Here is a 26,398-nt window from a genome sequence, read left to right as displayed (position 1 = left end):
GTTGCCTGAGGTGGTACTATCGGTCTGGGAGGTATCCTGATCCGTTCGGAATTTCAGCAGGGGGCCAGCCACTACGGGCCACAGGCCCTGGACACGTACAATGGCCTTTCCCCAGACAAAGAAAAATCACCAGGCCAGGTTCCTGATGTCAGTTTGCAGGAGGCACTTGGCACTGTCAAACCAGCCACAGTTGCCTGGGTGGGCACCTTCCATCTGGGAGGTATCCTGATCTGTGCGGAATTTTAGCAGGTATCCGCCCACTCGAGCCACCGGGCCCTGGAGAGGAACGATGGCCTTTCCCCAGAGAAACAAAAGTCACCAGGCCAGGTTCCTGATGTCAGTTGGCAGGAGGCACTTGGCACTGTCAAACCAGCCACAGTTGCCGGTGGGGGCAACTTGCATCAGGGAGGTATCCTGATCCGTGTGGAATTTCAGCAGGCAGCAGGCAACTGCGAGCCACCGGGCCCTGGACATGAACCATGGCCTTTCCCCTGGGAAAGAAAATCACCAGGCCAGGTTTCTGATGTCAGTTTGCAGGAAGCACTTGGCACTGTCAAACCAGCCACAGTTGCCTCTGGGGGCACCTTGCATCTTGGCGGCATCCTGGTCCGTCCAGAATTTTAGCAGGCAGACGGCCACTCCAGGACACGAGGCTCAGGATACCAACCATGGCCTTTCCCCAGAGAAACAAAAGTCACCAGGCCAGGTTCTTGATGTCAGTTGGCAGGAGGCACTTGGCACTGTCAAACCAGCCACAGTTTCCCGTGGGGCACCTTGCATCTGGGAGGTATCCTGATCCGTGCGGAATTTCAGCAGGCAGCCGGCCACTCTGGGCCACAGTTTGTAGGATATGAACGATGGCCTTTCCCCAGAGAAACAAAAGTCACCAGGCCAGGTTCCTGATGTCAGTTTGCAGGAGGCACTTGGCACTGTCAAACCAGCCACAGGTGCCTGTGGGGGCACCTTGCATCTCCGCGGCATCCTGATCCATGCAGAATTCCAGCAAGCAGCCGGCCACTCGGGGCCACTAGGCCTTGGACACGTACAATGGCCTTTCCCCAGAGAAATAAATGTCACCAGGCCAGGTTCCTGATGTCAGTTTGCAGGAGGCACTTGGCACTGTCAAACCTGCCGCAGTTGCCTGTGGCGGCACCTTGAATCTGGGAGCTATCCGGATCCGTGCGGAAATTCAGCAGGCAGCCGGCCACTCTGGGCCACTGGGCTCTGAACAAGAATGATGGCCTTTCCCCAGAGAAACAAAACTCACAAGGCCAGGTTCCTGATGTCAGTTTGCAGGAGGCACTTGGCACTGTCAAACCAGCCACAGTTGCCTGTGGGGGCACCTTTCATCTGGGAGGCATCCTGATCCATGTGGAATTTCAGCAGGCAGCCTGCCACTCGAGCCACCGGGCCCTGGAGAGGAACGATGGCCTTTCCCCAGAGAAACAGAACTCAGCAGGCCAGGTCGCTGATGTCTGTTTGCAGGAGGCACTTGGCACTGTCAAACCAGCCACATTTGCCTTGGGTGGTATTTTCGGTCTGGGAGGCATCCTGATCCGTGCGGAATTTCAGCAGGCAGCCGGCCACTCCGGGCCACCGTACCCTGGAAAAGAATGTTGGCCTTTCCCCAGAGAAACAAAAGTCACCAGGCCAGGTTCCTGATGTCAGTTTGCAGGAGGCACTTGGCACTGTCAAACCAGACGCAGTTGCCTGTGGGGGCATTTTTCATCTGGGAGGCATCCTGATCCATGCGGAATTTCAGCAGGCAGCCAGGCACTCCAGGCCGCAAGGCCCTGGAAAAGAATCATCGTCTTTCCCCAGAGAAACGAAAGTCACCAGTCCAGGTTCCTGATGTCAGTTTGCAGGTGGCACTTGGCACTGTCAAACCAGCCACAGTTGCCTGTGGGGGCACCTTGCAACTGGGATGTATCCTCATCCGTGCGGAATTTCAGCAGGCAGCTGGCCACTCCGGGCCACAAGGCCCTGGACATGAACCATGGCCTTTACCCAGAGAAACAAAAGTCACCAGGCCAGGTTCCTGATGTCAGTTTGCAGGAGGCACTTGGCACTGTCAAACCAGCCGCAGTTGCCTGTGGGGGCACCTTGCATCTGGGAGGTATCCTGATCCTTTTGTAATTTCAGCAGGCAGCCTGCCAGTCCGGGCCACCGGGACCCGGACAAGAATAATGGCCTTTCCCCAGACAAACAAAAGTCACCAGGCCAGGTTCCTGATGTCAGTTTGCAGGTGGCACTTGGCACTGTCAAACCAGACGCAGTTGCCTGTGGGGGCACCTTGCAACTGGGATGTATCCTCATCCGTGCGGAATTTCAGCAGGCAGCCGGCCACTCCTGGCCACAGGGCCCTGGACATGAACCGTGGCCTTTCCCCAGAGAAACAAAAAACACCAGGCCAGGTTCCTGATGTCAGTTTGCAGGAGGCACTTGGCACTGTCAAACCAGACGCAGTTGCCTGTGGGGGCATTTTTCATCTGGGAGGCATCCTCAACCGTGTGGAATTTCAGCAGGCAGCCGGCCACTCCGGCCACTCTGGGCCCCGGACAAGAATGATGGCCTTTCCCCAGAGAAACAAAAGTCACCAGGCCAGGTTCCTGATGTCAGTTTGCAGGTGGCACTTGGCACTGTCAAACCAGACGCAGGTGCCTGAGGGGGCACCTTGCAACTGGGATGTATCCTCATCCGTGCGGAATATCAGCAGGCAGCTGGCCACTCCGGGCCACAAGGCGCTGGACACGAACCATGGCCTTTCCCCAGAGAAACAAAAGTCACCAGGCCAGGTTCCTGATGTCAGTTTGCAGGTGGCACTTGGCACTGTCAAACCTGACGCAGTTGCCTGAGGGGGCACCTTGCAACTGGGATGTATACTCATCCGTGCAGAATATCAGCAGGCAGTCGGCCACTCCTGGCCACAAGGCCCTGGACACGAACCATGGCATTTCCCCAGAGAAACAAAAGTCACCAGGCCAGGTTCCTGATGTCTGTTTGCAGGAGGCACTTGGCACTGTCAATCCAGCCGCAGTTGCCTGTGGGGGCACCTTGCATCTGGGAGGTATCCTGATCCGTGCGGAATTTCAGCAGGCAGCCGGCCACTCTGGGCCACAGTTTGTAGGATATGAACGATGGCCTTTCCCCAGAGAAACAAAAGTCACCAGGCCAGGTTCCTGATGTCAGTTTGCAGGAGGCACTTGGCACTGTCAAACCAGCCACAGTTGCCTGTGGGGGCACCTTACATCTGGGAGGTATCCTGATCCGTGTGGAATTTCAGCAGGCAGCAGGCAAGTACGGGCCACCGGGCCCTGGACATGAACCATGGCCTTTCCCCGGAGAAAGAAAATCACCAGGCCAGGTTTCTGATGTCAGTTTGCAGGAAGCACTTGGCACTGTCAAACCAGCCACAGGTGCCTGTGGGGCACCTTGCATCTCGGCGGCATCCTGATCCATGCAGAATTTCAGCAGGCAGCCGGACACTCCGGGCCACCAGGCCGTGGACATGAACCATGGCCTTTCCCCAGAGAAACAAAAGTCACCAGGCCAGGTTCCTGATGTCAGTTTGCAGGAGGCACTTGGCACTGTCAAACCAGCCACAGTTGCCTCTGGGGGCTCCTTTCATCTGGGAGTTATCCTCATCCGTGCGGAATTTCAACAGGCGGCTGGCCACTCCAGGCCACCGGGCACTGGACACGAACGATGACCTTTCCCCAGAGAAACAAAAGTCACCAGGCCAGGTTCCTGATGTCAGTTTGCAGGAGGCACTTGGCACTGTCAAACCAGCCACAGTTGCCTGTGGTGGTACTTTCCATCTGGGAGGTATCCTCAACCTTGCGGAATTTCAGCAGGCAGCCAGCCACTATTGGCCACCCGTCCATGGATAGGAACGAAAGCCTTTCCCCTGAGAAACAAAAGACACCAGGCCAGGCTCCGGATGTCAGTTTGCAGGAGGCACTTGGCACTGTCAAACCAGCCACAGTTGCCTGTGGTGGTACATTCCATCTGGGAGGTATCCTGATCCGTGCGGAATTTGAGCAGGCACCCGTCCACTCCGGGCCAACGGGCACTGGAGAAGAATGATGGCTTTTCCCCAGAGAAACAAAAGTCACCAGGCCAGGTTCCTGATGTCAGTTTGCAGGAGGCACTTGGCACTGTCAAACCAGCCACAGTTGCCTTTGGGGCCACTTTCCATCTGGGAGGCATCCTGATCCGTGCGGAATTTGAGCAGGCACCCGTCCACTCCGGGCCAACGGGCTCCGGACAAGAACGATGGCCTTTCCCCAGAGAAACAAAACTTACCAGGCCAGGTTCCTGATGTCTGTTTGCAGGAGGCACTTGGCACTGTCAAACCAGCCACAGTTGCCTATGGTTTTAGTTTCGGTCTGGGAGGTATCCTGATCCGTGCGGAATTTCAGCAGGCAGCGGGCCACTCTGGGCCGCAAGGCCCTGGACATGAATCGTGGCCTTTCCCCAGAGAAACCAAAGTGACCAGCCCAGCTTTCCGATGTCAGTTTGCAGGAGGCACATGGCACTCTCGAACCAGACACAATTACCTGTGGGGACACCTTGCATCTGGGAGGCATCCTGGTGCTTTCGGAATTTCAGCAAGCAGCCGGTCCCTGCGGTCCAACTGGTCCAGGATATAAACCATGGACTTTCCCCTGAGAAACAAAAGTCACCAGGCCAGGTTCCTGATGTCAGTTTGCAGGAGGCACTTGGCACTGTCAAACCAGCCACAGTTGCCTGTGGGAGCACATTGCACCTGGGCAGTATCCTGATCCGTTCGGAATTTCAGCAGGCAGCCGGACACCCAGGGACACCCGGCCCTGGACACGAACGATGGCCTTTCCCCAGAGAACCAAAAGACACCTGGCAAGGTTGCTGGTGTCAGTTGGCAGGAGGCACTTGGCACTGTCAAACCAGCCACAGTTGCCTGTGGGGGCACATTGCATCTGGGCAGTATCCTGATCCGTTCGGAATTTCAGCAGGCAGCCGGCCACTCCTGGCCTCCGGGTACGGGACACGAACGATGGCACTTCCCATGAGAAACAAAAGTCACCAGGCCAGGTTCCTGATGTCAGTTGGCAGGAGGCGCTTGGCACTGTCAAACCAGCCACAGTTGCCTGTGGCGGCACCTTGAACCTGGGAGGTATCCTGATCCATGCGGAATTTCAGCAGTCAGCTGGCCACTCCGAGCCACCGGGCTCTGAACAAGAATAATAGCCTTTCCCCAGAGAAACAAAACTCACCAGGCCAGGTTCCTGATGTCAATTTGCAGGACGCACTTGGCACTGTCAAACCAGCCAAAGTTACCTGTGGGGGCACCTTGCATCTGGGAGGTATCCGGATCCGTGTGGAATTTCAGCAGGCAGCAGGCAACTGCGAGCCACCGGGCCCTGGACATGAACCATGGCCTTTCCCCTGGGAAAGAAAATCACCAGGCCAGGTTTCTGATGTCAGTTTGCAGGAAGCACTTGGCACTGTCAAACCAGCCACAGTTGCCTCTGGGGGCACCTTGCATCTTGGCGGCATCCTGGTCCGTCCAGAATTTTAGCAGGCAGACGGCCACTCCAGGACAGGAGGCTCATCATACCAACCATGGCCTTTCCCCAGAGAAACAAAAGTCACCAGGCCAGGTTCTTGATGTCAGTTGGCAGGAGGCACTTGGCACTGTCAAACCAGCCACAGTTTCCCGTGGGGCACCTTGCATCTGGGAGGTATCCTGATCCGTGCGGAATTTCAGCAGGCAGCCGGCCACTCTGGGCCACAGTTTGTAGGATATGAACGATGGCCTTTCCCCAGAGAAACAAAAGTCACCAGGCCAGGTTCCTGATGTCAGTTTGCAGGAGGCACTTGGCACTGTCAAACCAGCCACAGTTGCCTGTGGTGGTACTTTCCATCTGGGAGGTATCCTGATCCGTGCGGAATTTGAGCAGGCACCCGTCCACTCCGGGCCAACGGGCAGTGGAGAAGAATGATGGCTTTTCCCCAGAGAAACAAAAGTCACCAGGCCAGGTTCCTGATGTCAGTTTGCAGGAGGCACTTGGCACTGTCAAACCAGCCACAGTTGCCTGTGGGGCCACTTTCCATCTGGGAGGTATCCTGATCCGTTTGGAATTTCAGCAGGCAGCCGGCCACTCAGGACACCCGGCCCTGTACATTAACCACGGCCTTTCCCCAGAGAAACAAAAGTCACCAGGCCAGGTTCCTGATGTCAGTTTGCAGGAGGCACTTGGCACTGTCAAACCAGCCACAGTTGCCTGAGGTGGTACTATCGGTCTGGGAGGTATCCTGATCCGTTCGGAATTTCAGCAGGGGGCCAGCCACTACGGGCCACAGGCCCTGGACACGTACAATGGCCTTTCCCCAGACAAAGAAAAATCACCAGGCCAGGTTCCTGATGTCAGTTTGCAGGAGGCACTTGGCACTGTCAAACCAGCCACAGTTGCCTGGGTGGGCACCTTCCATCTGGGAGGTATCCTGATCTGTGCGGAATTTTAGCAGGTATCCGCCCACTCGAGCCACCGGGCCCTGGAGAGGAACGATGGCCTTTCCCCAGAGAAACAAAAGTCACCAGGCCAGGTTCCTGATGTCAGTTTGCAGGAGGCACTTGGCACTGTCAAACCAGCCACAGTTGCCGGTGGGGGCAACTTGCATCAGGGAGGTATCCTGATCCGTGTGGAATTTCAGCAGGCAGCAGGCAACTGCGAGCCACCGGGCCCTGGACATGAACCATGGCCTTTCCCCTGGGAAAGAAAATCACCAGGCCAGGTTTCTGATGTCAGTTTGCAGGAAGCACTTGGCACTGTCAAACCAGCCACAGTTGCCTCTGGGGGCACCTTGCATCTTGGCGGCATCCTGGTCCGTCCAGAATTTTAGCAGGCAGACGGCCACTCCAGGACACGAGGCTCAGGATACCAACCATGGCCTTTCCCCAGAGAAACAAAAGTCACCAGGCCAGGTTCTTGATGTCAGTTGGCAGGAGGCACTTGGCACTGTCAAACCAGCCACAGTTTCCCGTGGGGCACCTTGCATCTGGGAGGTATCCTGATCCGTGCGGAATTTCAGCAGGCAGCCGGCCACTCAGGGCCACAGTTTGTAGGATATGAACGATGGCCTTTCCCCAGAGAAACAAAAGTCACCAGGCCAGGTTCCTGATGTCAGTTTGCAGGAGGCACTTGGCACTGTCAAACCAGCCACAGGTGCCTGTGGGGGCACCTTGCATCTCCGCGGCATCCTGATCCATGCAGAATTCCAGCAAGCAGCCGGCCACTCGGGGCCACTAGGCCTTGGACACGTACAATGGCCTTTCCCCAGAGAAATAAATGTCACCAGGCCAGGTTCCTGATGTCAGTTTGCAGGAGGCACTTGGCACTGTCAAACCTGCCGCAGTTGCCTGTGGCGGCACCTTGAATCTGGGAGCTATTCTGATCCGTGCGGAAATTCAGCAGGCAGCCGGCCACTCTGGGCCACTGGGCTCTGAACAAGAATGATGGCCTTTCCCCAGAGAAACAAAACTCACAAGGCCAGGTTCCTGATGTCAGTTTGCAGGAGGCACTTGGCACTGTCAAACCAGCCACAGTTGCCTGTGGGGGCACCTTTCATCTGGGAGGCATCCTGATCCATGTGGAATTTCAGCAGGCAGCCTGCCACTCGAGCCACCGGGCCCTGGAGAGGAACGATGGCCTTTCCCCAGAGAAACAGAACTCAGCAGGCCAGGTCGCTGATGTCTGTTTGCAGGAGGCACTTGGCACTGTCAAACCAGCCACATTTGCCTTGGGTGGTATTTTCGGTCTGGGAGGCATCCTGATCCGTGCGGAATTTCAGCAGGCAGCCGGCCACTCCGGGCCACCGTACCCTGGAAAAGAATGTTGGCCTTTCCCCAGAGAAACAAAAGTCACCAGGCCAGGTTCCTGATGTCAGTTTGCAGGAGGCACTTGGCACTGTCAAACCAGACGCAGTTGCCTGTGGGGGCATTTTTCATCTGGGAGGCATCCTGATCCATGCGGAATTTCAGCAGGCAGCCAGGCACTCCAGGCCGCAAGGCCCTGGAAAAGAATCATCGTCTTTCCCCAGAGAAACGAAAGTCACCAGTCCAGGTTCCTGATGTCAGTTTGCAGGTGGCACTTGGCACTGTCAAACCAGCCACAGTTGCCTGTGGGGGCACCTTGCAACTGGGATGTATCCTCATCCGTGCGGAATTTCAGCAGGCAGCTGGCCACTCCGGGCCACAAGGCCCTGGACATGAACCATGGCCTTTACCCAGAGAAACAAAAGTCACCAGGCCAGGTTCCTGATGTCAGTTTGCAGGAGGCACTTGGCACTGTCAAACCAGCCGCAGTTGCCTGTGGGGGCACCTTGCATCTGGGAGGTATCCTGATCCTTTTGTAATTTCAGCAGGCAGCCTGCCAGTCCGGGCCACCGGGACCCGGACAAGAATAATGGCCTTTCCCCAGAGAAACAAAAGTCACCAGGCCAGGTTCCTGATGTCAGTTTGCAGGTGGCACTTGGCACTGTCAAACCAGACGCAGTTGCCTGTGGGGGCACCTTGCAACTGGGATGTATCCTCATCCGTGCGGAATTTCAGCAGGCAGCCGGCCACTCCTGGCCACAGGGCCCTGGACATGAACCGTGGCCTTTCCCCAGAGAAACAAAAAACACCAGGCCAGGTTCCTGATGTCAGTTTGCAGGAGGCACTTGGCACTGTCAAACCAGACGCAGTTGCCTGTGGGGGCATTTTTCATCTGGGAGGCATCCTCAACCGTGTGGAATTTCAGCAGGCAGCCGGCCACTCCGGCCACTCTGGGCCCCGGACAAGAATGATGGCCTTTCCCCAGAGAAACAAAAGTCACCAGGCCAGGTTCCTGATGTCAGTTTGCAGGTGGCACTTGGCACTGTCAAACCAGACGCAGGTGCCTGAGGGGGCACCTTGCAACTGGGATGTATCCTCATCCGTGCGGAATATCAGCAGGCAGTCGGCCACTCCTGGCCACAAGGCCCTGGACACGAACCATGGCCTTTCCCCAGAGAAACAAAAGTCACCAGGCCAGGTTCCTGATGTCAGTTTGCAGGTGGCACTTGGCACTGTCAAACCTGACGCAGTTGCCTGAGGGGGCACCTTGCAACTGGGATGTATACTCATCCGTGCAGAATATCAGCAGGCAGTCGGCCACTCCTGGCCACAAGGCCCTGGACACGAACCATGGCATTTCCCCAGACAAACAAAAGTCACCAGGCCAGGTTCCTGATGTCAGTTTGCAGGTGGCACTTGGCACTGTCAAACCAGCCACAGTTGCCTGTGGGGGCACCTTTCATCTGAGAGGCCTCCTGATCCATGTGGAATTTCCGCAGGCAGCCTGCCACTCCTGGGCACAAGGCCCTGGACATGAACCATGGCCTTTCCCCAGAGAAAAAAAAAACACCAGGCCAGGTTCCTGATGTCAGTTTGCAGGTGGCACTTGGCACTGTCAAACCAGACGCAGTTGCCTGTGGGGCATTTTTCATCTGGGAGGCATCCTCAACCGTGTGGAATTTCAGCAGGCAGCCGGCCACTCCGGCCACTCTGGGCCCCGGACAAGAATGATGGCCTTTCCCCAGAGAAACAAAAGTCACCAGGCCAGGTTCCTGATGTCAGTTTGCAGGTGGCACTTGGCACTGTCAAACCAGACGCAGTTGCCTGTGGGGGCACCTTGCAACTGGGATGTATCCTCATCCGTGCGGAATTTCAGCAGGCAGCCGGCCACTCCTGGCCACAAGGCCCTGGACATGAACCATGGCCTTTCCGCAGAGAAACAAAAGTCACCAGGCCAGGTTCCTGATGTCAGTTTGCAGGAGGCACTTGGCACTGTCAAACCAGCCACAGTTGCCTGTGGGGGCACCTTGCAACTGGGATGTATCCTCATCCGTGCGGAATTTGAGCAGGCAGCCCGCCACACCGGGCCACCGGGACCCGGACAAGAATAATGGCCTTTCCCCAGACAAAGAAAAGTCACCAGGCCAGGTTCCTGATGTCAGTTTGCAGGAGGCACTTGGCACTGTCAAACCAGCCGCAGTTGCCTGTGGGGGCACCTTGCATCTGGGAGGTATCCTGAACCGTGAGGAATTTCAGCAGGCAGCCTGCCACACCGGGCCACCGGGACCCGGACAAGAATAGTGGCCTTTCCCCAGAGAAACAAAAGTCACCAGGCCAGGTTCCTGATGTCAGTTTGCAGGTGGCACTTGGCACTGTCAAACCAGACGCAGTTGCCTGAGGGGGCACCTTGCAACTGGGATGTATCCTCATCCGTGCGGAATATCAGCAGGCAGTCGGCCACTCCTGGCCACAAGGCCCTGGACACGAACCATGGCATTTCCCCAGAGAAACAAAAGTCACCAGGCCAGGTTCCTGATGTCTGTTTGCAGGAGGCACTTGGCACTGTCAATCCAGCCGCAGTTGCCTGTGGGGGCACCTTGCATCTGGGAGGTATCCTGATCCGTGAGGAATTTCAGCAGGCAGCCTGCCACTCCGGGCCACCGGGACCCGGACAAGAATAATGGCCTTTCCCCAGACAAACAAAAGTCACCAGGCCAGGTTCCTGATGTCAGTTTGCAGGTGGCACTTGGCACTGTCAAACCAGCCACAGTTGCCTGTGGGGGCACCTTGCAACTGGGATGTATCCTCATCCGTGCGGAATTTCAGCAGGCAGCTGGCCTCTCCGGGCCACAAGGCCCTGGACATGAACCATGGCCTTTCCCCAGAGAAACAAAAGTCACCAGGCCAGGTTCCTGATGTCAGTTTGCAGGAGGCACTTGGCACTGTCAAACCAGCCACAGTTGCCTGTAGGGGCACCTTTCATCTGGGAGGCCTCCTGATCCATGTGGAATTTCCGCAGGCAGCCTGCCACTCCTGGCCACAAGGCCCTGGACATGAACCATGGCCTTTCCCCAGAGAAACAAAAGTCACCAGGCCAGGTTCCTGATGTCAGTTTGCAGGAGGCACTTGGCAGTGTCAAACCAGACGCAGTTGCCTGTGGGGGCATTTTTCATCTGGGAGGCATCCTCAACCGTGTGGAATTTCAGCAGGCAGCCGGCCACTCCGGCCACTCTGGGCCCCGGACAAGAATGATGGCCTTTCCCCAGAGAAACAAAAGTCACCAGGCCAGGTTCCTGATGTCAGTTTGCAGGAGGCACTTGGCACTGTCAAACCAGCCACAGTTGCCTCTGGTGGTACTTTCGGTCTGGGAGGTATCCTGATCCATTTGGAATTTCAGCAGGCAGCCGGCCACTCCGGGCCACCAAGCCCTGGACATGAACCATGGCCTTTCCCCAGAGAAACAAAAGTCACCAGTCCAGGTTCCTGATGTCAGTTTGCAGGAGGCACTTGGCACTGTCAAACCAGCCGCAGTTGCCTGTGGGGGCACCTTGCATCTGGGAGGTATCCTGATCCTTTTGTAATTTCAGCAGGCAGCATGCCAGTCCGGGCCACCGGGACCCGGACAAGAATAATGGCCTTTCCCCAGACAAACAAAAGTCACCAGGCCAGGTTCCTGATGTCAGTTTGCAGGTGGCACTTGGCACTGTCAAACCAGACGCAGTTGCCTGTGGGGGCACCTTGCAACTGGGATGTATCCTCATCCGTGCGGAATTTCAGCAGGCAGCCGGCCACTCCTGGCCACAAGGCCCTGGACATGAACCGTGGCCTTTCCCCAGAGAAACAAAAAACACCAGGCCAGGTTCCTGATGTCAGTTTGCAGGTGGCACTTGGCACTGTCAAACCAGACGCAGTTGCCTGTGGGGGCATTTTTCATCTGGGAGGCATCCTCAACCGTGTGGAATTTCAGCAGGCAGCCGGCCACTCCGGCCACTCTGGGCCCCGGACAAGAGTGATGGCCTTTCCGCAGAGAAACAAAAGTCACCAGGCCAGGTTCCTGATGTCAGTTTGCAGGAGGCACTTGGCACTGTCAAACCAGCCACAGTTGCCTCTGGTGGTACTTTCGGTCTGGGAGGCATCCTGATCCATTTGGAATTTCAGCAGGCAGCCGGCCACTCCGGGCCACCAAGCCCTGGACATGAACCATGGCCTTTCCCCAGAGAAACAAAAGTCACCAGTCCAGGTTCCTGATGTCAGTTTGCAGGAGGCACTTGGCACTGTCAAACCAGCCGCAGTTGCCTGTGGGGGCACCTTGCATCTGGGAGGTATCCTGATCCTTTTGTAATTTCAGCAGGCAGCCTGCCAGTCCGGGCCACCGGGACCCGGACAAGAATGATGGCCTTTCCCCAGAGAAACAAAAGTCACCAGGCCAGGTTCCTGATGTCAGTTTGCAGGTGGCACTTGGCACTGTCAAACCAGACGCAGTTGCCTGTGGGGGCACCTTGCAACTGGGATGTATCCTCATCCGTGCGGAATTTCAGCAGGCAGCCGGCCACTCCTGGCCACAAGGCCCTGGACATGAACCGTGGCCTTTCCCCAGAGAAAAAAAAAACACCAGGCCAGGTTCCTGATGTCAGTTTGCAGGTGGCACTTGGCACTGTCAAACCAGACGCAGTTGCCTGTGGGGGCATTTTTCATCTGGGAGGCATCCTCAACCGTGTGGAATTTCAGCAGGCAGCCGGCCACTCCGGCCACTCTGGGCCCCGGACAAGAATGATGGCCTTTCCCCAGAGAAACAAAAGTCACCAGGCCAGGTTCCTGATGTCAGTTTGCAGGTGGCACTTGGCACTGTCAAACCAGACGCAGTTGCCTGTGGGGGCACCTTGCAACTGGGATGTATCCTGATCCGTGCGGAATTTCAGCAGGCAGCCGGCCACTCCTGGCCACAAGGCCCTGGACATGAACCATGGCCTTTCCGCAGAGAAACAAAAGTCACCAGGCCAGGTTCCTGATGTCAGTTTGCAGGAGGCACTTGGCACTGTCAAACCAGCCACAGTTGCCTGTGGGGGCACCTTGCAACTGGGATGTATCCTCATCCGTGCGGAATTTCAGCAGGCAGCCTGCCACACCGGGCCACCGGGACCCGGACAAGAATAATGGCCTTTCCCCAGAGAAACAAAAGTCACCAGGCCAGGTTCCTGATGTCAGTTTGCAGGAGGCACTTGGCACTGTCAAACCAGCCGCAGTTGCCTGTGGGGGCACCTTGCATCTGGGAGGTATCCTGAACCGTGAGGAATTTCAGCAGGCAGCCTGCCACACCGGGCCACCGGGACCCGGACAAGAATAATGGCCTTTCCCCAGAGAAACAAAAGTCACCAGGCCAGGTTCCTGATGTCAGTTTGCAGGTGGCACTTGGCACTGTCAAACCAGACGCAGTTGCCTGAGGGGGCACCTTGCAACTGGGATGTATCCTCATCCGTGCGGAATATCAGCAGGCAGTCGGCCACTCCTGGCCACAAGGCCCTGGACACGAACCATGGCATTTCCCCAGAGAAACAAAAGTCACCAGGCCAGGTTCCTGATGTCTGTTTGCAGGAGGCACTTGGCACTGTCAATCCAGCCGCAGTTGCCTGTGGGGGCACCTTGCATCTGGGAGGTATCCTGATCCGTGAGGAATTTCAGCAGGCAGCCTGCCACTCCGGGCCACCGGGACCCGGACAAGAATAATGGCCTTTCCCCAGACAAACAAAAGTCACCAGGCCAGGTTCCTGATGTCAGTTTGCAGGTGGCACTTGGCACTGTCAAACCAGCCACAGTTGCCTGTGGGGGCACCTTGCAACTGGGATGTATCCTCATCCGTGCGGAATTTCAGCAGGCAGCTGGCCTCTCCGGGCCACAAGGCCCTGGACATGAACCATGGCCTTTCCCCAGAGAAACAAAAGTCACCAGGCCAGGTTCCTGATGTCAGTTTGCAGGAGGCACTTGGCACTGTCAAACCAGCCACAGTTGCCTGTAGGGGCACCTTTCATCTGGGAGGCCTCCTGATCCATGTGGAATTTCCGCAGGCAGCCTGCCACTCCTGGCCACAAGGCCCTGGACATGAACCATGGCCTTTCCCCAGAGAAACAAAAGTCACCAGGCCAGGTTCCTGATGTCAGTTTGCAGGAGGCACTTGGCAGTGTCAAACCAGACGCAGTTGCCTGTGGGGGCATTTTTCATCTGGGAGGCATCCTCAACCGTGTGGAATTTCAGCAGGCAGCCGGCCACTCCGGCCACTCTGGGCCCCGGACAAGAATGATGGCCTTTCCCCAGAGAAACAAAAGTCACCAGGCCAGGTTCCTGATGTCAGTTTGCAGGAGGCACTTGGCACTGTCAAACCAGCCACAGTTGCCTCTGGTGGTACTTTCGGTCTGGGAGGTATCCTGATCCATTTGGAATTTCAGCAGGCAGCCGGCCACTCCGGGCCACCAAGCCCTGGACATGAACCATGGCCTTTCCCCAGAGAAACAAAAGTCACCAGTCCAGGTTCCTGATGTCAGTTTGCAGGAGGCACTTGGCACTGTCAAACCAGCCGCAGTTGCCTGTGGGGGCACCTTGCATCTGGGAGGTATCCTGATCCTTTTGTAATTTCAGCAGGCAGCATGCCAGTCCGGGCCACCGGGACCCGGACAAGAATAATGGCCTTTCCCCAGACAAACAAAAGTCACCAGGCCAGGTTCCTGATGTCAGTTTGCAGGTGGCACTTGGCACTGTCAAACCAGACGCAGTTGCCTGTGGGGGCACCTTGCAACTGGGATGTATCCTCATCCGTGCGGAATTTCAGCAGGCAGCCGGCCACTCCTGGCCACAAGGCCCTGGACATGAACCGTGGCCTTTCCCCAGAGAAACAAAAAACACCAGGCCAGGTTCCTGATGTCAGTTTGCAGGTGGCACTTGGCACTGTCAAACCAGACGCAGTTGCCTGTGGGGGCATTTTTCATCTGGGAGGCATCCTCAACCGTGTGGAATTTCAGCAGGCAGCCGGCCACTCCGGCCACTCTGGGCCCCGGATAAGAATGATGGCCTTTCCCCAGAGAAACAAAAGTCACCAGGCCAGGTTCCTGATGTCAGTTTGCAGGTGGCACTTGGCACTGTCAAACCAGACGCAGTTGCCTGTGGGGGCACCTTGCATCTGGGAGGTATCCTGAACCGTGAGGAATTTCAGCAGGCAGCCTGCCACACCGGGCCACCGGGACCCGGACAAGAATAATGGCCTTTCCCCAGAAAAAGAAAAGTCACCAGGCCAGGTTCCTGATGTCAGTTTGCAGGTGGCACTTGGCACTGTCAAACCAGACGCAGTTGCCTGTGGGGGCACCTTGCAACTGGGATGTATCCTCATCCGTGCGGAATTTCAGCAGGCAGCCGGCCACTCCTGGCCACAAGGCCCTCGACATGAACCATGGCCTTTCCCCAGAGAAACAAAAGTCACCAGGCCAGGTTCCTGATGTCAGTTTGCAGGAGGCACTTGGCACTGTCAAACCAGACGCAGTTGCCTGTGGGGGCACCTTGCAACTGGGATGTATCCTCATCCGTGCGGAATTTCAGCAGGCAGCCTGCCACACCGGGCCACCGGGACCCGGACAAGAATAATGGCCTTTCCCCAGACAAAGAAAAGTCACCAGGCCAGGTTCCTGATGTCAGTTTGCAGGAGGCACTTGGCACTGTCAAACCAGCCGCAGTTGCCTGTGGGGGCACCTTGCATCTGGGAGGTATCCTGAACCGTGAGGAATTTCAGCAGGCAGCCTGCCACACCGGGCCACCGGGACCCGGACAAGAATAATGGCCTTTCCCCAGAGAAACAAAAGTCACCAGGCCAGGTTCCTGATGTCAGTTTGCAGGTGGCACTTGGCACTGTCAAACCAGACGCAGTTGCCTGAGGGGGCACCTTGCAACTGGGATGTATCCTCATCCGTGCGGAATATCAGCAGGCAGTCGGCCACTCCTGGCCACAAGGCCCTGGACACGAACCATGGCATTTCCCCAGAGAAACAAAAGTCACCAGGCCAGGTTCCTGATGTCTGTTTGCAGGAGGCACTTGGCACTGTCAATCCAGCCGCAGTTGCCTGTGGGGGCACCTTGCATCTGGGAGGTATCCTGATCCGTGAGGAATTTCAGCAGGCAGCCTGCCACTCCGGGCCACCGGGACCCGGACAAGAATAATGGCCTTTCCCCAGACAAACAAAAGTCACCAGGCCAGGTTCCTGATGTCAGTTTGCAGGTGGCACTTGGCACTGTCAAACCAGACGCAGTTGCCTGAGGGGGCACCTTGCAACTGGGATGTATCCTCATCCGTGCGGAATTTCAGCAGGCAGCTGGCCTCTCCGGGCCACAAGGCCCTGGACATGAACCATGGCCTTTCCCCAGAGAAACAAAAGTCACCAGGCCAGGTTCCTGATGTCAGTTTGCAGGAGGCACTTGGCACTGTCAAACCAGCCACAGTTGCCTGTAGGGGCACCTTTCATCTGGGAGGCCTCCTGATCCATGTGGAATTTCCGCAGGCAGCCTGCCACTCCTGGCCACAAGGCCCTGGACATGAACCATGGCCTTTCCCCAGAGAAACAAAAGTCACCAGGCCAGGTTCCTGATGTCAGTTTGCAGGAGGCACTTGGCAGTGTCAAACCAGACGCAGTTGCCTGTGGGGGCATTTTTCATCTGGGAGGCATCCTCAACCGTGTGGAATTTCAGCAGGCAGTCGGCCACTCCGGCCACTCTGGGCCCCGGACAAGAATGATGGCCTTTCCCCAGAGAAACAAAAGTCACCAGGCCAGGTTCCTGATGTCAGTTTGCAGGAGGCACTTGGCACTGTCAAACCAGCCACAGTTGCCTCTGGTGGTACTTTCGGTCTGGGAGGTATCCTGATCCATTTGGAATTTCAGCAGGCAGCCGGCCACTCCGGGCCACCAAGCCCTGGACATGAACCATGGCCTTTCCCCAGAGAAACAAAAGTCACCAGTCCAGGTTCCTGATGTCAGTTTGCAGGAGGCACTTGGCACTGTCAAACCAGCCGCAGTTGCCTGTGGGGGCACCTTGCATCTGGGAGGTATCCTGATCCTTTTGTAATTTCAGCAGGCAGCCTGCCAGTCCGGGCCACCGGGACCCGGACAAGAATAATGGCCTTTCCCCAGACAAACAAAAGTCACCAGGCCAGGTTCCTGATGTCAGTTTGCAGGTGGCACTTGGCACTGTCAAACCAGACGCAGTTGCCTGTGGGGGCACCTTGCAACTGGGATGTATCCTCATCCGTGCGGAATTTCAGCAGGCAGCCGGCCACTCCTGGCCACAAGGCCCTGGACATGAACCGTGGCCTTTCCCCAGAGAAACAAAAAACACCAGGCCAGGTTCCTGATGTCAGTTTGCAGGTGGCACTTGGCACTGTCAAACCAGACGCAGTTGCCTGTGGGGGCATTTTTCATCTGGGAGGCATCCTCAACCGTGTGGAATTTCAGCAGGCAGCCGGCCACTCCGGCCACTCTGGGCCCCGGATAAGAATGATGGCCTTTCCCCAGAGAAACAAAAGTCACCAGGCCAGGTTCCTGATGTCAGTTTGCAGGTGGCACTTGGCACTGTCAAACCAGACGCAGTTGCCTGTGGGGGCACCTTGCATCTGGGAGGTATCCTGAACCGTGAGGAATTTCAGCAGGCAGCCTGCCACACCGGGCCACCGGGACCCGGACAAGAATAATGGCCTTTCCCCAGAAAAAGAAAAGTCACCAGGCCAGGTTCCTGATGTCAGTTTGCAGGTGGCACTTGGCACTGTCAAACCAGACGCAGTTGCCTGTGGGGGCACCTTGCAACTGGGATGTATCCTCATCCGTGCGGAATTTCAGCAGGCAGCCGGCCACTCCTGGCCACAAGGCCCTCGACATGAACCATGGCCTTTCCCCAGAGAAACAAAAGTCACCAGGCCAGGTTCCTGATGTCAGTTTGCAGGAGGCACTTGGCACTGTCAAACCAGACGCAGTTGCCTGTGGGGGCATTTTTCATCTGGGAGGCATCCTCAACCGTGTGAAATTTCAGCAGGCAGCCGGCCGCTCCTGGCCACTCTGGGCCCCGGACAAGAATGATGGCCTTTCCCCAGAGAAACAAAAGTCACCAGGCCAGGTTCCTGATGTCAGTTTGCAGGAGGCACTTGGCACTGTCAAACCAGACGCAGTGCCTGTGGGGGCACCTTGCAACTGGGATATATTCTCATCCGTGCGGAATTTCAGCAGGCAGCCGGCCACTCCGGGCCACCAAGTCCTGGACATGAACCATGGCCTTTCCCCAGAGAAACAAAAGTCACCAGGCCAGGTTCCTGATGTCAGTTTGCAGGAGGCACTTGGCACTGTCAAACCAGCCACAGTTGCCTGTGGGGGCACCTTGCAACTGGGATGTATCCTCATCCGTGCGGAATTTCAGCAGGCAGCCGGCCACTCCTGGCCACAAGGCCCTGGACATGAACCGTGGCCTTTCCCCAGAGAAACAAAAAACACCAGGCCAGGTTCCTGATGTCAGTTTGCAGGTGGCACTTGGCACTGTCAAACCAGACGCAGTTGCCTGTGGGGGCATTTTTCATCTGGGAGGCATCCTCAACCGTGTGGAATTTCAGCAGGCAGCCGGCCACTCCGGCCACTCTGGGCCCCGGACAAGAGTGATGGCCTTTCCGCAGAGAAACAAAAGTCACCAGGCCAGGTTCCTGATGTCAGTTTGCAGGAGGCACTTGGCACTGTCAAACCAGCCACAGTTGCCTCTGGTGGTACTTTCGGTCTGGGAGGCATCCTGATCCATTTGGAATTTCAGCAGGCAGCCGGCCACTCCGGGCCACCAAGCCCTGGACATGAACCATGGCCTTTCCCCAGAGAAACAAAAGTCACCAGTCCAGGTTCCTGATGTCAGTTTGCAGGAGGCACTTGGCACTGTCAAACCAGCCGCAGTTGCCTGTGGGGGCACCTTGCATCTGGGAGGTATCCTGATCCTTTTGTAATTTCAGCAGGCAGCCTGCCAGTCCGGGCCACCGGGACCCGGACAAGAATGATGGCCTTTCCCCAGAGAAACAAAAGTCACCAGGCCAGGTTCCTGATGTCAGTTTGCAGGTGGCACTTGGCACTGTCAAACCAGACGCAGTTGCCTGTGGGGGCACCTTGCAACTGGGATGTATCCTCATCCGTGCGGAATTTCAGCAGGCAGCCGGCCACTCCTGGCCACAAGGCCCTGGACATGAACCGTGGCCTTTCCCCAGAGAAAAAAAAAACACCAGGCCAGGTTCCTGATGTCAGTTTGCAGGTGGCACTTGGCACTGTCAAACCAGACGCAGTTGCCTGTGGGGGCATTTTTCATCTGGGAGGCATCCTCAACCGTGTGGAATTTCAGCAGGCAGCCGGCCACTCCGGCCACTCTGGGCCCCGGACAAGAATGATGGCCTTTCCCCAGAGAAACAAAAGTCACCAGGCCAGGTTCCTGATGTCAGTTTGCAGGTGGCACTTGGCACTGTCAAACCAGACGCAGTTGCCTGTGGGGGCACCTTGCAACTGGGATGTATCCTGATCCGTGCGGAATTTCAGCAGGCAGCCGGCCACTCCTGGCCACAAGGCCCTGGACATGAACCATGGCCTTTCCGCAGAGAAACAAAAGTCACCAGGCCAGGTTCCTGATGTCAGTTTGCAGGAGGCACTTGGCACTGTCAAACCAGCCACAGTTGCCTGTGGGGGCACCTTGCAACTGGGATGTATCCTCATCCGTGCGGAATTTCAGCAGGCAGCCTGCCACACCGGGCCACCGGGACCCGGACAAGAATAATGGCCTTTCCCCAGAGAAACAAAAGTCACCAGGCCAGGTTCCTGATGTCAGTTTGCAGGAGGCACTTGGCACTGTCAAACCAGCCGCAGTTGCCTGTGGGGGCACCTTGCATCTGGGAGGTATCCTGAACCGTGAGGAATTTCAGCAGGCAGCCTGCCACACCGGGCCACCGGGACCCGGACAAGAATAATGGCCTTTCCCCAGAGAAACAAAAGTCACCAGGCCAGGTTCCTGATGTCAGTTTGCAGGTGGCACTTGGCACTGTCAAACCAGACGCAGTTGCCTGAGGGGGCACCTTGCAACTGGGATGTATCCTCATCCGTGCGGAATATCAGCAGGCAGTCGGCCACTCCTGGCCACAAGGCCCTGGACACGAACCATGGCATTTCCCCAGAGAAACAAAAGTCACCAGGCCAGGTTCCTGATGTCTGTTTGCAGGAGGCACTTGGCACTGTCAATCCAGCCGCAGTTGCCTGTGGGGGCACCTTGCATCTGGGAGGTATCCTGATCCGTGAGGAATTTCAGCAGGCAGCCTGCCACTCCGGGCCACCGGGACCCGGACAAGAATAATGGCCTTTCCCCAGACAAACAAAAGTCACCAGGCCAGGTTCCTGATGTCAGTTTGCAGGTGGCACTTGGCACTGTCAAACCAGCCACAGTTGCCTGTGGGGGCACCTTGCAACTGGGATGTATCCTCATCCGTGCGGAATTTCAGCAGGCAGCTGGCCTCTCCGGGCCACAAGGCCCTGGACATGAACCATGGCCTTTCCCCAGAGAAACAAAAGTCACCAGGCCAGGTTCCTGATGTCAGTTTGCAGGAGGCACTTGGCACTGTCAAACCAGCCACAGTTGCCTGTAGGGGCACCTTTCATCTGGGAGGCCTCCTGATCCATGTGGAATTTCCGCAGGCAGCCTGCCACTCCTGGCCACAAGGCCCTGGACATGAACCATGGCCTTTCCCCAGAGAAACAAAAGTCACCAGGCCAGGTTCCTGATGTCAGTTTGCAGGAGGCACTTGGCAGTGTCAAACCAGACGCAGTTGCCTGTGGGGGCATTTTTCATCTGGGAGGCATCCTCAACCGTGTGGAATTTCAGCAGGCAGCCGGCCACTCCGGCCACTCTGGGCCCCGGACAAGAATGATGGCCTTTCCCCAGAGAAACAAAAGTCACCAGGCCAGGTTCCTGATGTCAGTTTGCAGGAGGCACTTGGCACTGTCAAACCAGCCACAGTTGCCTCTGGTGGTACTTTCGGTCTGGGAGGTATCCTGATCCATTTGGAATTTCAGCAGGCAGCCGGCCACTCCGGGCCACCAAGCCCTGGACATGAACCATGGCCTTTCCCCAGAGAAACAAAAGTCACCAGTCCAGGTTCCTGATGTCAGTTTGCAGGAGGCACTTGGCACTGTCAAACCAGCCGCAGTTGCCTGTGGGGGCACCTTGCATCTGGGAGGTATCCTGATCCTTTTGTAATTTCAGCAGGCAGCCTGCCAGTCCGGGCCACCGGGACCCGGACAAGAATAATGGCCTTTCCCCAGACAAACAAAAGTCACCAGGCCAGGTTCCTGATGTCAGTTTGCAGGTGGCACTTGGCACTGTCAAACCAGACGCAGTTGCCTGTGGGGGCACCTTGCAACTGGGATGTATCCTCATCCGTGCGGAATTTCAGCAGGCAGCCGGCCACTCCTGGCCACAAGGCCCTGGACATGAACCGTGGCCTTTCCCCAGAGAAACAAAAAACACCAGGCCAGGTTCCTGATGTCAGTTTGCAGGTGGCACTTGGCACTGTCAAACCAGACGCAGTTGCCTGTGGGGGCATTTTTCATCTGGGAGGCATCCTCAACCGTGTGGAATTTCAGCAGGCAGCCGGCCACTCCGGCCACTCTGGGCCCCGGATAAGAATGATGGCCTTTCCCCAGAGAAACAAAAGTCACCAGGCCAGGTTCCTGATGTCAGTTTGCAGGTGGCACTTGGCACTGTCAAACCAGACGCAGTTGCCTGTGGGGGCACCTTGCATCTGGGAGGTATCCTGAACCGTGAGGAATTTCAGCAGGCAGCCTGCCACACCGGGCCACCGGGACCCGGACAAGAATAATGGCCTTTCCCCAGAAAAAGAAAAGTCACCAGGCCAGGTTCCTGATGTCAGTTTGCAGGTGGCACTTGGCACTGTCAAACCAGACGCAGTTGCCTGTGGGGGCACCTTGCAACTGGGATGTATCCTCATCCGTGCGGAATTTCAGCAGGCAGCCGGCCACTCCTGGCCACAAGGCCCTCGACATGAACCATGGCCTTTCCCCAGAGAAACAAAAGTCACCAGGCCAGGTTCCTGATGTCAGTTTGCAGGAGGCACTTGGCACTGTCAAACCAGACGCAGTTGCCTGTGGGGGCACCTTGCAACTGGGATGTATCCTCATCCGTGCGGAATTTCAGCAGGCAGCCTGCCACACCGGGCCACCGGGACCCGGACAAGAATAATGGCCTTTCCCCAGAGAAACAAAAGTCACCAGGCCAGGTTCCTGATGTCAGTTTGCAGGTGGCACTTGGCACTGTCAAACCAGACGCAGTTGCCTGAGGGGGCACCTTGCAACTGGGATGTATCCTCATCCGTGCGGAATATCAGCAGGCAGTCGGCCACTCCTGGCCACAAGGCCCTGGACACGAACCATGGCATTTCCCCAGAGAAACAAAAGTCACCAGGCCAGGTTCCTGATGTCTGTTTGCAGGAGGCACTTGGCACTGTCAATCCAGCCGCAGTTGCCTGTGGGGGCACCTTGCATCTGGGAGGTATCCTGATCCGTGAGGAATTTCAGCAGGCAGCCTGCCACTCCGGGCCACCGGGACCCGGACAAGAATAATGGCCTTTCCCCAGACAAACAAAAGTCACCAGGCCAGGTTCCTGATGTCAGTTTGCAGGTGGCACTTGGCACTGTCAAACCAGACGCAGTTGCCTGAGGGGGCACCTTGCAACTGGGATGTATCCTCATCCGTGCGGAATTTCAGCAGGCAGCTGGCCTCTCCGGGCCACAAGGCCCTGGACATGAACCATGGCCTTTCCCCAGAGAAACAAAAGTCACCAGGCCAGGTTCCTGATGTCAGTTTGCAGGAGGCACTTGGCACTGTCAAACCAGCCACAGTTGCCTGTAGGGGCACCTTTCATCTGGGAGGCCTCCTGATCCATGTGGAATTTCCGCAGGCAGCCTGCCACTCCTGGCCACAAGGCCCTGGACATGAACCATGGCCTTTCCCCAGAGAAACAAAAGTCACCAGGCCAGGTTCCTGATGTCAGTTTGCAGGAGGCACTTGGCAGTGTCAAACCAGACGCAGTTGCCTGTGGGGGCATTTTTCATCTGGGAGGCATCCTCAACCGTGTGGAATTTCAGCAGGCAGCCGGCCACTCCGGCCACTCTGGGCCCCGGACAAGAATGATGGCCTTTCCCCAGAGAAACAAAAGTCACCAGGCCAGGTTCCTGATGTCAGTTTGCAGGAGGCACTTGGCACTGTCAAACCAGCCACAGTTGCCTCTGGTGGTACTTTCGGTCTGGGAGGTATCCTGATCCATTTGGAATTTCAGCAGGCAGCCGGCCACTCCGGGCCACCAAGCCCTGGACATGAACCATGGCCTTTCCCCAGAGAAACAAAAGTCACCAGTCCAGGTTCCTGATGTCAGTTTGCAGGAGGCACTTGGCACTGTCAAACCAGCCGCAGTTGCCTGTGGGGGCACCTTGCATCTGGGAGGTATCCTGATCCTTTTGTAATTTCAGCAGGCAGCCTGCCAGTCCGGGCCACCGGGACCCGGACAAGAATAATGGCCTTTCCCCAGACAAACAAAAGTCACCAGGCCAGGTTCCTGATGTCAGTTTGCAGGTGGCACTTGGCACTGTCAAACCAGACGCAGTTGCCTGTGGGGGCACCTTGCAACTGGGATGTATCCTCATCCGTGCGGAATTTCAGCAGGCAGCCGGCCACTCCTGGCCACAAGGCCCTGGACATGAACCGTGGCCTTTCCCCAGAGAAACAAAAAACACCAGGCCAGGTTCCTGATGTCAGTTTGCAGGTGGCACTTGGCACTGTCAAACCAGACGCAGTTGCCTGTGGGGGCATTTTTCATCTGGGAGGCATCCTCAACCGTGTGGAATTTCAGCAGGCAGCCGGCCACTCCGGCCACTCTGGGCCCCGGATAAGAATGATGGCCTTTCCCCAGAGAAACAAAAGTCACCAGGCCAGGTTCCTGATGTCAGTTTGCAGGTGGCACTTGGCACTGTCAAACCAGACGCAGTTGCCTGTGGGGGCACCTTGCATCTGGGAGGTATCCTGAACCGTGAGGAATTTCAGCAGGCAGCCTGCCACACCGGGCCACCGGGACCCGGACAAGAATAATGGCCTTTCCCCAGAAAAAGAAAAGTCACCAGGCCAGGTTCCTGATGTCAGTTTGCAGGTGGCACTTGGCACTGTCAAACCAGACGCAGTTGCCTGTGGGGGCACCTTGCAACTGGGATGTATCCTCATCCGTGCGGAATTTCAGCAGGCAGCCGGCCACTCCTGGCCACAAGGCCCTCGACATGAACCATGGCCTTTCCCCAGAGAAACAAAAGTCACCAGGCCAGGTTCCTGATGTCAGTTTGCAGGAGGCACTTGGCACTGTCAAACCAGACGCAGTTGCCTGTGGGGGCATTTTTCATCTGGGAGGCATCCTCAACCGTGTGAAATTTCAGCAGGCAGCCGGCCGCTCCTGGCCACTCTGGGCCCCGGACAAGAATGATGGCCTTTCCCCAGAGAAACAAAAGTCACCAGGCCAGGTTCCTGATGTCAGTTTGCAGGAGGCACTTGGCACTGTCAAACCAGACGCAGTGCCTGTGGGGGCACCTTGCAACTGGGATATATTCTCATCCGTGCGGAATTTCAGCAGGCAGCCGGCCACTCCGGGCCACCAAGTCCTGGACATGAACCATGGCCTTTCCCCAGAGAAACAAAAGTCACCAGGCCAGGTTCCTGATGTCAGTTTGCAGGAGGCACTTGGCACTGTCAAACCAGCCACAGTTGCCTCTGGGGTCATTTTTCATCTGGGAGGCATCCTGATCCATACGGAATTTCAGCAGGCAGCCGGACACTCCGGGCCACCAGGTCCTGGATATGAACCATGGCTTTTCCCCAGAGAAACAAAAGTCACCAGGCCAGGTTCCTGATGTCAGTTTGCAGGAGGCACTTGGCACTGTCAAACCTGACGCAGTTGCCTGTGGGGGTGTTTTTCATGTGGGAGGCATCCTGATCCATGCGGAATTTCAGCAGGCAGCCGGCCACTCCGGGCCACCAGGCCCTGGACATGAACCATGGCTTTTCCCCAGAGAAACTAAAGTCACCAGGCCAGGTTCCTGATGTCAGTTTGCAGGAGGCACTTGGCACTGTCAAACCAGCCACAGTTGCCTGTGGTGGTACTTTCGGTCTGGGAGGCATCCTGATCCTTTTGGAATTTCAGCAGGCAGCCGGCCACTCCGGGCCACCGTACCCCGGAAAAGAATCATGGCCTTTCCCCAGAGAAACAAAAGTCACCAGGCCAGGTTCCTGATGTCAGTTTGCAGGTGGCACTTGGCACTGTCAAACCAGCCGCAGTTGCCTCTGGTGGTACCTTTCACCTGGGCGGCATCCTGGTCCGTGCAGAATTTCAGCAGGCAGCCGGCCACTCCAGGACACCAGGCTCAGGATATGAACCATGGCCTTTCCCCAGAGAAACAAAAGTCACCAGGCCAGGTTCCAGATGTCAGTTGGCAGGAGGCACTTGGCACTGTCAAACCAGCCACAGTTGCCTGTGGGGGCATTTTTCATGTGGGAGGCATCCTGATCCATGCGGAATTTCAGCAGTCAGTCGGCCACTCGAGCTACCAGGCCCTGGACAAGAATGATGGCCTTTCCCCAGAGAAACAAAAGTCACCAGGCCAGGTTCCTGATGTCAGTTTGCAGGGGGCACTTGGCACTGTCAAACCAGCCACAGTTGCCTGTGGGGGCACCTTGCATCTGGGAGGCATCCTGGTCCATGCGGAATTTCAGTAGGCTGCCGGCCACTCCGGGCCCCCAGGCCCTGGACATGAACCATGGCCGTTCCCCAGAGAAAGAAAAGTCACCAGGCCAGGTTGCTGATGTCAGTTTGCAGGAGGCACTTGGCACTGTCAAACCAGCCACAGTTGCCTGTGGGGGCACCTTTCATCTGGGAGGTATCCTCAACCGTGCGGAATTTCAGCAGGCAGCCGGCCACCCCAGGCCACTCTGGGCCCCGGACAAGAATGATGGCCTTTCCCCAGAGAAACAAAAGTCACCAGGCCAGGTTCCTGATGTCAGTTTGCAGGAGGCACTTGGCTCTGTCAAACCAGACGCAGTTGCCTGTTGGGGCATTTTTCATGTGGGAGGCATCCTGATCCATGCGGAATTTCAGCAGGCAGCCGGCCACTCCGAGCCCCCAGGCCCTGGACATGAACCATGGCCTTTCCCCAGAGAAACAGAACTCAGCAGGCCAGGTCGCAGATGTCTGTTTGCAGGAGGCACTTGGCACTGTCAAACCAGCCACATTTGCCTTGGGTGGTACTTTCGGTCTGGGAGGCATCCTGATCCGTGCGGAATTTCAGCAGGCAGCCAGCCACTCCGGGCCACCGTACCCTGGAAAAGAATGATGGCCTTTCCACAGAGAAACAAAAGTCACCAGGCCAGGTTCCTGATGTCAGTTGGCAGGAGGCACTTGGCTCT

This window comes from Passer domesticus, chromosome 1 (assembly GCF_036417665.1).
Source record: "Passer domesticus isolate bPasDom1 chromosome 1, bPasDom1.hap1, whole genome shotgun sequence".
Taxonomy (NCBI): domain Eukaryota; kingdom Metazoa; phylum Chordata; class Aves; order Passeriformes; family Passeridae; genus Passer; species Passer domesticus.
The sequence above is the reverse complement of the archived record's forward strand: the minus strand, read 5'-3'. Positions refer to the sequence as shown.